This window comes from Chlorocebus sabaeus, chromosome 26 (assembly GCF_047675955.1).
Source record: "Chlorocebus sabaeus isolate Y175 chromosome 26, mChlSab1.0.hap1, whole genome shotgun sequence".
Classification (NCBI taxonomy): Eukaryota; Metazoa; Chordata; class Mammalia; order Primates; family Cercopithecidae; genus Chlorocebus; species Chlorocebus sabaeus.
Genome location: NC_132929.1, coordinates 3693988 through 3706899, shown reverse-complemented (window position 1 = coordinate 3706899; position 12912 = coordinate 3693988). Strand labels below are relative to the sequence as shown.

Genomic DNA, 12912 nt, shown 5'->3' with positions numbered 1-12912 from the left:
CTTGCCCACTGCCCAGCCTGTGGTGTCAAACGTCCTGCCCCTTTGAATGTGCTTGGATCGATGATGAGTCCCCTATAAAAACATTCCTTGGAAAAGCTGAACAAAATGAGTGAGAACTCATACCGTCGTTCTCATCGGATCTGAGGTCCAGCACGTTGCTTCCCCTGGGGACTGTAGGAGTTAGCGACAACTTCCACTGGTTCCCATAGGTTTTACCACCCAGGGTGTCCACGGATGAAAGTCTCACATCACAGGCACAATAGGAACATTCCGTCTGTGTGAGGAACACGAGTAGAAGAGTCATGGGGGAATCAGCTGCTCTGTGATGTCATGGTGGCTGTAGAAGTGGGTAGAATTGCAGACCTAGGATCATGTGCAACTGATCTTGGCTTGGTGAGCTCCCAGGAAGGGAGACCCTGACCTCCCGATGGGCATGTCTACGCAGAGGACTGGGTCTTTGTTTTTATGCCAAGGAGAGCAAAAGGCCCAGACCTCAGACAGAACTTGGTCTCGATTTTCAGTTATCTGAGGAGAGGGGAGTGCCAAAGTGATGGGGGACAATGGAGAGCAATGGGTGTTGTGGCAGACAGCCAAAGCCTCTTTGGCCCTCCCCTAGTGCTGGTTACAGGGACCCCCAGGCAGGGATTTCTTTGCCTCCTGAGCCATGAGTTGCCCATGGTGTGGTGGCTGAGCCTGGGCAGGACAGTACCTCAGAGCAAAGGTGGTAGAGGGCTCACATGGACATGTGTGTCATCAGTGTTCTTGGGCTGCCATTTGGCAGTGATGGGCTTTCCATGGATTTCTCTTGTGGATAACAGGTCAACCCGTGGTGTTTTCAAGGGCAGATCCAAGGAGCATGAGTGTCGAGCTGTATGCTGTGGCCCTGGGTTACTTCCGGTCTTCTTGGGAGAGTAGAGGGCTCCACCGTTGTGCGCATCTTCCCGGAAATGGTCTCTTGGCCCACCATTGCCGAGCAGCCCTACACACTACAGCTCGTGTGAGCAAATAACTGCTGTGGATCTTACTTCCCGCTTTGAAAGCAACTTCCATCCCGAAGACTTTCAGAGGGAACGTGCCCTGGCCCTGGCCCTTGCTCGGAACTCTCCTGTGGGATTCCGTCACACTTGGAGCTGTCCATGGAGGGCCGTGTGCATTCCAAACAATGCGTATTTAATCCCAGGTGCCTTCCATGGAGAGTCCCTTGACTTGAGATGCCTTCACTCCTCTGCATGTTGGTGATATTCAAGTGTTGAATTTAGCTATGCCCTAGGTGTGATGAAGTGTTTCAACCCCATTAGTCTCAGCGCAGCCAGAACAGTCATGCCATGTTGAAGGGCATGCCAATGGTTTAGGAAAGTTGGGAAGGATTGGTCATTCTGTGGCTCGCAGCTCACTTAGTAGCCACGTGCATATAGACTTGGTGGTGGTTGTCAGATGGTGTTGACTAGCAGGTGTTGGGGAGGATGGTGCTGCCTCTAGGTGGCTGCATGGTGGGATGTTGCCTTGGAGGTCAGTGCAAGGAAGGCCTTTGAGTGTGATTGATGCAAGGATGATGGAAGGCCATGTGTCCTGTCTGCCTGGTCCTTGGTGCGTTAGGCAGGGACATCCTGTGGGAAAAACAGCCATTCCCTTCAGGTGTCCTGAGGGGCATGATGCAGGTACATTGACTGAGTGAAGGAGAGGAAGCCCATGTCTTGAGGTCGTTTGCCTAGATTGGGCAGACTGCCTCTGGCCTTGATGCCGAGTTTCAGAGTCACATCCTGGCTGTTGCAAAGGCATGCTCCAGTGCTGGTTGTGATTGGTTTTGTGCCAGGTGCACCTTTCCTGGGAGTGCTGCCAGAGATGGTGTCTGGTCAGGACATCCGGATACCCTGTGAGGAGGAGCTTGTGCTCAGGCTAGGGATGGTGGCTGTTATGTGAGGGACCTTGGGCCTATGTCTGCATGGCCCAAGGTCAGAGTTTACATCCTGTTGATTGAAGGTCTTGGTCTTGAATTGTCCGGTTGATGGGGGCTCAGGCCTGAAGGCCACAGACTGACTGCATGTTGCCATGTTGGTAAACTCATGTGTTGGAAAACACATGTGCATGAGGGAGACACACACACACACACACACACACATGCACGCACATGGCCACTGAGCAATGGGTGTGTGCGGTCATTCTGGCGCCGCACGCAGCTCCGAAGTGTTTGCAGAGTGCCACTAGTAAGGTACAATCATGGAAACAGAGGTCACTCATGGAGGCCAACAGAAGGAAGACGTGCAAGTTGCCACGCATGAACGAATGGCACTGAAATTTTGCCCAGTGGAACTGGGCCTGTTTCTCAAGTGTGTATTTGATTTGTTTACACTTCTCAGGGGCAGTTGCCATGGGAGGCCCACCGCCTTCTGGAAGGAAGATGGTCAATTCTTTTGAGCCACAAAGGCCCTGCAGAGTCCTGGAGTCAGTGTGGCCTGGCTTCCTGGTTGCACCTTGTGCTGGTGGATCGCTCAGGACGGTAAGCATTTCTCTGTCCCATGTGCTGAGTGAGGGTATCTTTTGGATTTCCAAGACCCACCGTGAGCTGTTTCTCACAAGGCCACTAACGGCATGGTGTCAAACATCCTGCCTCTTCAAATGTGCTTGGATCAATGATGAGTCCCCCATAAAAACATTCCTTGGAAAAGCTGAACAAAATGAGTGAGAACTCATACCGTCGTTCTCATCGGAACTGAGGTCCAGCACTTGCCTCTAGCATAGACTATTGGAGTGAGGGACAGCTTCCACTAGTCCCTGTAGGTTCCACCACCCAGGCCGTCTGCAAGTAGATGTCTCCCATTACACACACATTAGGAACATTCCCTTTGTGTGAGGTACACGATTAGAAGAGTTGTGGAGGGACTGGCTGCTGTGTGATGGCGTGGCGGCTTTGGAAGCGGACAGAAAAATCGCAGGCCTAGTGGAGTGTGTGGCAGACCTGGGCCTGGTGAGCTGCCAGGAGGGGAGACCTGGACCTTGTGTCAGCCATCCTCACACACAGTAGAGGGTCCTGGTCCCCCTACTATGGAGAGTATGAGGCCCTAGCCTTAGGCAGACCTTGATCTTGCTTTTCAGTTAGCTGAGGACGGGAGTGCCAAGGGTGATGGGGGAGAGTGCAGAGCAATGGGTGTTGCAGCAGATGGCCAAAGCCTCTTTGACCCTCCCCCCAGCATTGGTCTCAGGGTCACCCCAGCATGGATTTCTTTGCCTCCTGAACTGTGAGATGCTGGTGGTGTTGCAGAGACCTGGGTAGGACGTATTCTCTGGTATTCCAGAGAAAAGGTGGTAGGGGGCTCACGTGGACAGGTGTGTGTCATCAGTGGTCTTGGGCTGTCTGTGTGCTGGACTTTCTGTGTATTTCTCTGATGGATGACAGATTGGGCAGCAGGGGTCTTCAAGGAAAGTTCCCAGGTGTGTGAGGTTTGGGCTGCTGCCTGTGGCCCTGGGTCACTCCGATCTTCCTGGCAGAGTTATGGGCTCCACCGTTGTGTACATCTTCCTGGAAATGGTCTCTTGGCCTGCCATTGCCAGGCGCCCCACTTGCTGCAGCTTGTGTGAGCAAATGCTGCTCTTGATCCTTTTTTTCCCACTTTGAAAGCAGCATCCGTCCCAAAGGCGTCCAGAGGGAATGTGCCCTGGCCCAGGCCGAGTACCGTCCTGTGGTCTCCAGTCACGTGTGGGCCTGTCCATGGAGGTCCATGTCCATTCCGGGCAATGCGTGTGCAATCCCGGCGTGTTGCCACAGAAAGTCTCTTGACTTGGGATGCCTCCATGCCTCTGCATGTTGACGATGTTCCAGTGTTGGATTCCGCTATGCCCTATGCATGATGAAGCATTTTAGCTCCCTTAACCAGTTTGAATTCACAGTGCAGCCATGACAGCCATGCTACTTTCAAGGGCACATGGTTGGCTTAGGAAAGTTGGAATGGATTGGTGCTTCTACAGCTCACAGCTCACTTAGTAGCCACATGCGTGTGGACTGGGTGGTGTTGATACAGTGTTGACTTGCCAGTGTTGGGGTGGGTAGTAGTGCGGTCAGATTGGCTGCATGATGAGTCATTGTTTCTGAGGTCAGTGCAGGGATGCCCTGTGGGCGTGTCCAATGCAAGAATGATGACAGGTGGTGTGTCCTGTCAACCTGGTCCTTGCAGTTCAGGTAGGGGCGTCCTGTTGGAAAAACAGCCATTTTCTTTGGGTGTCCTGAGGGCACAGTGTGGGCACATGGACTGAGTGGAGGGGAGGAGGCGTGTATCTTGAGGGCCTGTGGCTGCGTTGCTAGTCTTGCCTCTGGCCTTAATGCTGAGTTTCAGACCAATGTGCTGGACTTTGCAAAGGTCCCCTCTGGAGCTGGTTGTGGTTGGTTTTGCACCAGGTTGCACCTCACCTAAGAGAGTGGTCAGAGACAGTGTCTTGTGATGACATCAGCATTCCCCTGAGGAAGAAGAGTAGCCTGTGCTCCTGCCAGAGGTGGTGGCTGCTAGGTGAGAGACCTGTGACCTGTTTCCACATGGCCCCAAGGTCAAAGTTCACATCCCACTGATTGAAGGCGTGCGTCTTGAGCCATCAGGTTGCTGGGTGGATCAGGTCTGGAGGCTGCAAACTATAACTGCCCATTGTGGTGTTGGCACCCACCCACAGGTGCATTAGGGAGACAAACACACACCCATTTCAACTAACATTCTCACACATACACACTCTCTCATACACTCACACTCATACTCACACTCTATCCCACACACACACACAGGCACAGTCATAGGCTAATAGATGCAGCAGTGTGCACGTGCAGTGGTTCTAGCCACACATGCTTTTAGGTGTCCACAGAATGACGTGGGTAAGGTATATTCATGGAGATGGAGGTCAGCCGTGGAGGCCAAGGAGAAGCAGGTGTGTGAGTTGCTCTGTGGGAAAGAATGGCATTGAAGTGTCCAGTGAACCTGGGCCTGTTCCTCAAGCATGCATTTGATTTGTTTACACTTCTCAGGGACAGTTGCCGTGAGAGGTCGCTGCCTGCTGTCAGGGAAGATGGTCGATGCTTCTGAGCAACATAGGCCCACGTGGATTCCGTGTGGCCTGGCATCCACTGTGCACCCCGTGCTGGCGGGTGGCTCAAGACGGTAAGCATTTTTCTGCCCCGTGTGATGATGAGAGATGGTGGCTTTAGAATTTCCGAGACCTGCAAGGAACAGTTTCTCAGCAGGCCATTGATAGCATGGTGAGTTCCACTCCCAGAGTGGATGGTCTGTGCCGGTTGGTCAGTGGTGCAGCTCTGGCTTCCCCAGGGTGCCGAAGTTCTTTAATGTCATCAGCTCGCCCACTGCCCAGCCTGTGGTGTCAAACATCCTGCCTCTTCAAACGTGCTTGGATCGATGATGAGTCCCCCAAAAAAACATTCCTTGGAAAAGCTGAACAAAATGAGTGAGAACTCATACCGTCGTTCTCATCGGATCTGAGGTCCAGCACGTTGCCTCCCCCGGGGACTGTAGGAGCGAGGGACAACTTCCACTGGTTCCCATAGGTTCCACCACCCAGGGTGTCCACGGATGAAAGTCTCATGTCACAGGCACAATAGGAACATTCCCTGTGTGTGAGGTACATGAGTGGGAGATTCATGGGGGCACTGGCTGCTCTGTGATGGCGCAGCAGCCATGGAAGAGGGGAGAAATGTCGCGATCCTAGGGGAGTGTGTGGCTGACCTCAGCCTGGTGAGCTTTCAGGAAGGGAGGCCTGGACCTTATGGCTGGAGTCTCTGTGCAGAGGGCAAGGTCTCAGTTTTGCTACCAAGGAGAGCACAAGGCCTGGGCCTCGGGCAGACCTTGTTCTTGATTTCTGGTTAGCTGAGGACAGGGGAGTGCCAAGGGCAGTGACGGAGAGTGCATAGCAATGGGTGCCACGGGAGACAGCCAATGGCTCTTCAGCTCTTCCACCAGTGTTGGTCACAGTGTCCCCTCAGCACAGATTTCTTTGCTTCCTGAGCCATGAGACATGTGTGCTTTGGTGGTGAAGATGTAGACAGGATGGTATCCAAGAGAAAACGTGCTAGAGAGGGCTCTCATGGATGTGAGTGTCATCAGCTTCATTGGGTTTTAATTTGGCAGTGATGGGCTTTCCATGGATTTCTCTGGTGGATGACAGGTCAGCCAGGGCAGGTCTTTGAGGGCATGTCTCTGGGCAAATGAGTGTCAGGATGGTGTCTGTGGCCCTCGGTCACTTCTGGTCTTCCCAGCCAAGTAGTGGGCTCCACCGTTGTGCACATCTTCCTGGAAATGGTCTGTTGGCCTGCATTGTCGGGCGGCCCCACCTGCTGCTGCTCTTGTGAGCAAATACTGCTCTGTATCATTCCCGCTTTCCATCCCAAAGATGTCCAGAGTGAATGTGCCCTGGCCCTGGCCCTGGACTCTCATGTGGGCCCCAGTCATGCATGGGGCTATCCATGGTCTGTGTGCATACCGAGCAGTGCATTTGCAATCCCAGGCGCATTGCCACAGCGAGTCTCTTGACTTGGCATGTCTCCATACCTCTGTGTGCTGGTGATGTTCTAGTGTTGGACTCCGCTACTCCCTAGGCGTGATGAAGCATTTTAGCTCCCGTAGCTGGTTTGAAGTCACAGAGCAGGCAGGACAGCCATGCCACTTTCAAGGGCACACAGTTGGCACAGAAAAATTGGAAAGGATTGGTCATTGTACATCTTGCAGCTCACTTAGTAGCTGCATGCACGTAGACCTGATGCTGTTGATGCAGTGTTGACTTGCTGGCGTTGGGGTGGGTGGTACTGTGGTCACACTGGCTGCATGATGCGATGTTGTCTCAGAGGTCAGTGCAGGGAAACTCTGTGGGTGTGTCCAATGCAACGACAATGTTACAGGCGGTGTGTCCTGTCTGCCTGGTCCTTGGGGAGTCAGGTGGAGACGTCCTTTTGGAAATGCAGCCATTCTCTTTGGGTGTCCAGAGGGCATGGTGTGGGCACATGGGTTGAGTGGAGGAAAGGAAGTGTGTGTCTTGAGGTCCTTTGGCTAGGTTGGGAAGACTACCTCTGGCCTTGATGCTGTGTTTCAGAGCCATGTGCTGGCCATTGCGAAGGCGCCCTCCAGTGCTGGTTGTAGTTGGTTTTCCATCAGGTGCACCTCACCTGGTAAAGGGGCCAGAGACAGTGTCTGGTCATGACATAAGATGCTTTGTGAGGAGGAGCATGTGTTCATGCCTGGGGTAGTGGCTGTTAGGCAAGGGACCTTGGACCTCTTTCCTGATGGCCTTGAGGTCAAAGTTCACATCCTGTTGATTGAAGGCCTGGGTCTTGAGCCTTTGGTTTTGTGGGGTTGGTTCCGGTCTGGAGGCTGCAGACTGTGACTGCCTGCTGGGGTGGTGGGAAACACATGTGCATGAGGGGGACACATCCACACAGAGACACTCACACTCATGCACACTCATGTGTGCACAGCCACAAATAGATGCGGTAATGGGTGTGTGCAGTTGTTAGGCCACAGACACTTGTAGGTGTCCATGGAGTGACATAGGTAAGGTATGAATGGGTCTTTGAGGGCATGTCTCTGGGCGAGTGAGTGTCAGGATGGTGTCCATGGCCCTGGGTCACTTCTGGTCTTCCCAGCAGAGTAGTGGTATGAATATGGAGATGGAGGTCAGTCCTAGAGTCCAAGGAGAAGCAGAGATATGAGTTGCCCCATGGGAAAGAATGACATTGACATGGTGACCAGTGGCCGTGGGCCTGTTTCTCAAACATGCATTTGATTTCTTTACACTTCTCAGGAGCAATTGCCTTTAGATGCCCACTTCCTGCCGGCACAGCAGATGGTCAATTCTTCTGAGCAATGGAGTCCCCACTGAGTCATGGAGTCGGTGTGGCCTGGCATCCACGGTGCACCCTGTGCTGGTGGATGGCTCAGGACGGTAAGCATTCCTCTGTCCCGTGTGCTGAGTGAGGGTGTCTTTAGGATTTCTGAGACCCACAGGGAGCAGTTCTTCAGGCCATTAAAGGCATGGCCGAGGCCTTTAAGGTTATCGGCTCACGCACTGCCCAGCCTGTGGTGTCAAATGTCCTACCTCTTCAAATGTGCTTGGATCGATGATGAGTCCTCCAAAAAAACATTCCTTGGAAAAGCTGAACAAAATGAGTGAGAACTCATACCGTCGTTCTCATCGGAACTGAGGTCCAGCACATTGCTTCCTCTAGGGCTTGTAGTAGTGAGGGACGACTTCTACTAGTCCCTACAGCTTCCACCACCCACGGCATTCACAGATGACAATCTTCTGTCGTATGCACATTAGGAACATTCCCTCCGTGTGAGGTACACAGGTCAGAGAGTCATAGGGTGATTGGCTGCTCTGTGATGGAGTAGAGGCCGTGGAAGTGGACGGAAATGTCTCAGGCTTAGGGGAATGTGGGGCTGGCCTTGGCCTGGTGAGCTCCCAGGAAGGGAGACCCGGAAATCGCTGCAGGCTTCCTTGCGTAGAGGAACAGGTACATGTTCCAGTTCTCCTTTCAGGGAGATCATGAGGCCCAGAACTCAGGCAGTCCTTGGTCTTGATCTTTGGTTAGCTGAGGACAGGGGTGTGCCAAGGGTAATAGGGGAGGGCGCACAGCAATGGATGTTGCGGCAGACACCAAGTCCTCTTTGTCCCTCCTTTCAGGATTGATTGCAGGGGCCCCCCAGCACAGATTTTTTCACCTCTCGAGCTGTGAGATTCTTGTGGTGTGGTGGCCAAGCCTGGGCAGGAGGCTGGTACCCCAGAGAAAAGGTGTAGCGGGCTCACATGGACACGCATGCCATCAGTGGTCTTGGGCTGTCATTCGGTGGTGATGGGCTGTCTTCGTGGATTTCTCTGGTGGATGACAGGTTGGCCAGTGGGAGTCTTCAAGGGCAGGTCCTAGGGAGCACGAGGGTCAGGCTGATGCCTGTGGTCCTGGGTCACTCCAGTCTTCCTGGCAGAGTAGCAGAAGTGCACATGTTCCTGGAAGTGGTGTCATAGCCCACCATTGCCAGGTGGCCCCACCTGCTGCAGCTCGTGTGAGCAAATACTGCTCTGGATCCCATTTCCCGCTTTGAAAGCAGCCTCTATCCTGAAGGCGTCCAGAGGGAATGTGCCCTGGCCCTGGCCTGGGACTTTCCAATGGGGTCCAGTCAGAGGTGGTGTATTCGTGGAGTTCCATGTGCATTTCAGGCAATACGTGTGCTCTACCAGGGGCACTGCCTTGGAGGTCTCTTGACTTGGGATGCCTCTTCACCTTTGTGTGTTGGTGATGTTCCAGTATTGGATTCTGCTACATCCTCAGCGCAGTGAAGCGTTTCAGCTCACTTAGCCTGTTTGACATCACAGTGCAGCCAGGACAGCTGTGCCACTTTGGCATGGCACATAGTTGGCTTAGGACAGTCGGAAAGGGTTGGTGGTTCTATTCTTGCAGCTCACTTCATAGCTGTGTGCATGTAAACCTGGTGATGGTGTTGAGGTGGTGTTGACTTGCCGACGCTGGGGTGGGTGGTAGTGCTTTTAAGGTGACTGCATTGTGGGATGTTGGCTCAGAGATTGGTGCAGGAAAGCCCTGTAGGTGTGTCCAGTGCAAGGAAAATGAAAGATGGTGTCCTGTCCACCTTGTCTTCAGGGGTTCAGGTGGGAATGTCCTGTTGGAAAAGTGACCATTCCCTTCGTGTGTCCTGAGGGCATGGTGTGGGCATGCAAATTGATTGGAGGGAGGAAGTGTGTGTTTTGAGGTCCTTTGGTTGGGTTCAGAAGACTGTCTCTGCCCTTGATGCCTTGTCTAAGATGAACGTGCTGGCCATTGCAAAGGTGCCTTCCAGGGCGAGTTTTGGTTGGTTTGGTTCCAGGTGTGCCTTACCTGGGAGGGTGGCCAGAGACATTGTCTGGTCACAACTTTAGATGCCCCATGAGGAGGAGTGTATGCTGGTGCCAGGGATGGTGGCTGTTAGTCAAGGGACCTCAGGCCAATGTCCATCTGACCCCTAAGTCAAAATTCACATCCTACTGATTGAAGGCCTCTGTCCTGAGCCATTTGGTTGCAGGCGTTGGGATGGTTTCCAGGTCTGGAGGCTGCCGACTATGACCACACGTTGTGCTGTTGGGAAGCACGTGTGTGAGGGAGGCACATACACACAGACACGCTCACTCTGACACACCTACACATGCCTACACATGCACAGGCGTGCACAGCCACAGGCAAACAGATGCACCCATGGGTGTGTGCTATTGTTCTGGTCACGTGGGCTTCCTAGGTGTCCACAGAGTGACGTGGGTCAGGTAGATTCATGAAGATGGAAGTCTGTCATGGAGCCCAAGGAGATGCCGGCGTGCAAGTTTCCCTGCAAGAAAGAATGGGATTGAAGTGGTGACCAGTGAACCTGGGCCCGTTTCTCAAGCATGCATTTGATTTCTTTACACTTCTCAGCAGCAGTTTGTCATGAGAGGTCTACCGCTTGCTGGCAAGGAAGATGGTCAATTCTTCTGACCAACAGAGGCTGCCTTGAGTCCTTGATTTGGTGTGGCCTGGCATCTATGGTGTACCCCATGCTGGTGAGTGGCTCAGGATGGTAAGCATTCCTCTGCCCTGTGTGCAGAGGTGTCTTTTGAATTTCTGGTACCTGCAAAGAACTGTTTCTCAGCAGGCTACTAATGGCATGGTGAGTTCCACTCCCAGAGTCAATGGTCTGTGCCCATTGTTCAGTGGTGTGGCTCTGGGTTCTCCAGGAGGCCGAAGGTGTCATCGGCTCACCCACTGCCCAGCCTGTGATGTCAAACGTCCTGCCCCTTCGAATGTGCTTGGATCGATGATGAATCCCCTATAAAAACATTCCTTGGAAAAGCTGAACAAAATGAGTGAGAACTCATACCGTCGTTCTCATCGGATCTGAGGTCCAGCACATTGCCTCCCCCAGGGACTGTAGGAGCGAGGGACAGCTTCCACTGCTTCCCATAGGTTCCACCACCCAGGGCATTTACAGATGAAAGTCTCCTACCACATGCATATTAGGACATTCCCTCTGTGTGACATAAATGGATGGGACAGTTGTGGGGGGATCAGCCCTTCTGTGATGTGGCAGCCGTGGAACCAAGGTGGAAATGTTTTGACCTAGGGGAATGTGTGGCTGGTGTTGGCCTGGTGAGCTCCCAGGAAGGGAGACTCAGACCTCGCAGCAGGTATCTTTGTGCAGAGGACTGGGTCACAGGTCCCCTGCCAAGGAGAGCATGAGGCCCAGGCCTCAGGTAGACCTTGGTCTTCATTTTCCATTAGCTGATGACAGGGGAGTTCCAAGGTGATGGAGGAGAGCGCAGAGCAATGGTTGTTGGCGCAGATGGCTAAAGCCTCTTCAGCCCCTTTCCACCGTCAGTCACAGGTGCCCTCTGGCATGGATTTCTTTGCATCCCTAGCCATGAGATGACCGTGGTGCAGTGACCAAGGCTTGGGCAGGACAGTACGCCAGAGAAAAGGTGATGGAGGGCTCATGTGGACGTGTGTGTCTTCAGCTGCATTGGGCTGTCACTTGGTGGTGATGGACTTTCCATGGATTTCTCTGGTGGATGACAGGTCAGCCAGGGCAGGTCTTTGAGGGCATGTCTCTGGGCAAATGAGTGTCAGGATGGTGTCTGTGGCCCTGGGTCACTTCTGGTCTTCTCAGCAGAGTAGTGGGCTCCACCGTTGTGCACATCATCCTGGAAATGGTCTGTTGGCCTGCATTGTCGGGCGGCCCCACCTGCTGCAGCTCATGTGAGCAAACGCTGCTCAGGATCCTCTTTCCTGCTTGGAAAGCAATTTCCATCCTGAAGGCATCCAGAAGGAATGTGCCGTAGCCTTGGCCCGGGATTCTCCAGTGGTTTCCAGTTGTGTGGGACTGTCCATGGAGGTCTGTGTTCATTCCGGGCAATGCGTATACAGTCCCAGGGCATTGCCACAGAGATACTGTTGACTTGGGATGCCTCTGCATGTTGGTGATGTTCCAGTGTTGAATTCCACTATGCCCTAGGCATAGCATTTCAGCTCCCTTAACTGGTTTGAAGTCTCAGCATGGCCAGGACAGGGATGTCACACTAAAGGACACACCGTTGGCTTAGGAAAGCTGGAAAGGTTGGTGGTTCTGTGGCTTGCAGCTCACTTAGCAGGAACGTGCATGTAGACTTCGTGGTGTTGAGACATCATTGATTTGTAGGCATTGTGGTGGGTAGTAGTGTGGTCAAGTTGGCTGTGTGATCAGATGTTGCCTCAGAGGTCAGTGCAGGGAAGCCCTGTAGATGTGTCTGATGCAAGAACAATGACAGGCGTTGTGTCCTGTCAACCTTGTCCTTAGGGAGTCAGGCAGAGATGTCCTGTTGGAAAAGCATCCTCAGGGTGTCCTGAGGGCATGGTGCGGACATGTGGACTGAGTGGAGGAGAGGAAGCCTGTGTCTTGAGGTTCTTTGGCTAGATTGGGAAGACCGCCGCCTCTGGCCTTGACACTGAGTTTCAAACTGATGTGCTGCACTTTGCAGTGGCACCCTCCAGCGCTGGTTGTGGTTGGTTTTCTGCCAGGTGCACCTCAACCTGAGAGGGCAGCCAGAGAGTGTCTGGTCATGACATCAGATGCCCCATGAGGAGGAATGTGTGCTCGTGCCAGGCTTGGTGGCTGTTAGTCAAGGGACTTTGGGCCTGTGTCCGCATGGTCGCGAGGTCAAAGTTCACATCCTACTGATGGAAGCCCTGGGTCTTGATCTTTGGGTTGCAGGGAGGTTCAGGTCTGGAAGCTGCAGACTATGACCGCCCCTTGTGGTGTTCGGAAACACATGTGCCTGAGGGAGACACATATACACACACACTCACTCTCTCACACACATACACACATAGACATGCACAGCCACAGGCAAATAGATTCAGCAGTGGGCACATGCTGTCCT

At 53.2% G+C, this 12912-nt stretch overlaps 1 protein-coding gene and 5 non-coding genes across 22 annotated transcripts in view; all 6 read left to right on the top strand.

Annotated features, from left to right (window-relative positions):
- The window catches only part of LOC119619277 (uncharacterized), a 146305-nt gene that overhangs the window by 25040 nt on the left and 108353 nt on the right, over positions 1–12912 (top strand). For all 17 annotated transcript variants that reach the window (XR_012091411.1, XR_012091413.1, XR_012091412.1 and 14 more), the window contains 4 exons: positions 2358–2497; positions 5003–5135; positions 7783–7923; positions 10436–10560. The gene's annotated coding sequence lies outside the window, so the exon portion shown is untranslated. The remainder of the gene's footprint in view (positions 1–2357; positions 2498–5002; positions 5136–7782; positions 7924–10435; positions 10561–12912) is intronic.
- On the top strand, positions 55–149 carry LOC119619487 (small nucleolar RNA SNORD116). Its single transcript, XR_005235960.1, has one exon. It is a non-coding gene; the product is annotated as a small nucleolar RNA SNORD116 (small nucleolar RNA).
- LOC119619482 (small nucleolar RNA SNORD116) lies at positions 2625–2719 on the top strand. The gene has a single exon (XR_005235955.2). It is a non-coding gene; the product is annotated as a small nucleolar RNA SNORD116 (small nucleolar RNA).
- LOC119619484 (small nucleolar RNA SNORD116) lies at positions 5382–5476 on the top strand. The gene has a single exon (XR_005235957.1). It is a non-coding gene; the product is annotated as a small nucleolar RNA SNORD116 (small nucleolar RNA).
- Positions 8093–8187, top strand: LOC119619479 (small nucleolar RNA SNORD116). The gene has a single exon (XR_005235952.1). It is a non-coding gene; the product is annotated as a small nucleolar RNA SNORD116 (small nucleolar RNA).
- On the top strand, positions 10809–10903 carry LOC119619486 (small nucleolar RNA SNORD116). The gene has a single exon (XR_005235959.2). It is a non-coding gene; the product is annotated as a small nucleolar RNA SNORD116 (small nucleolar RNA).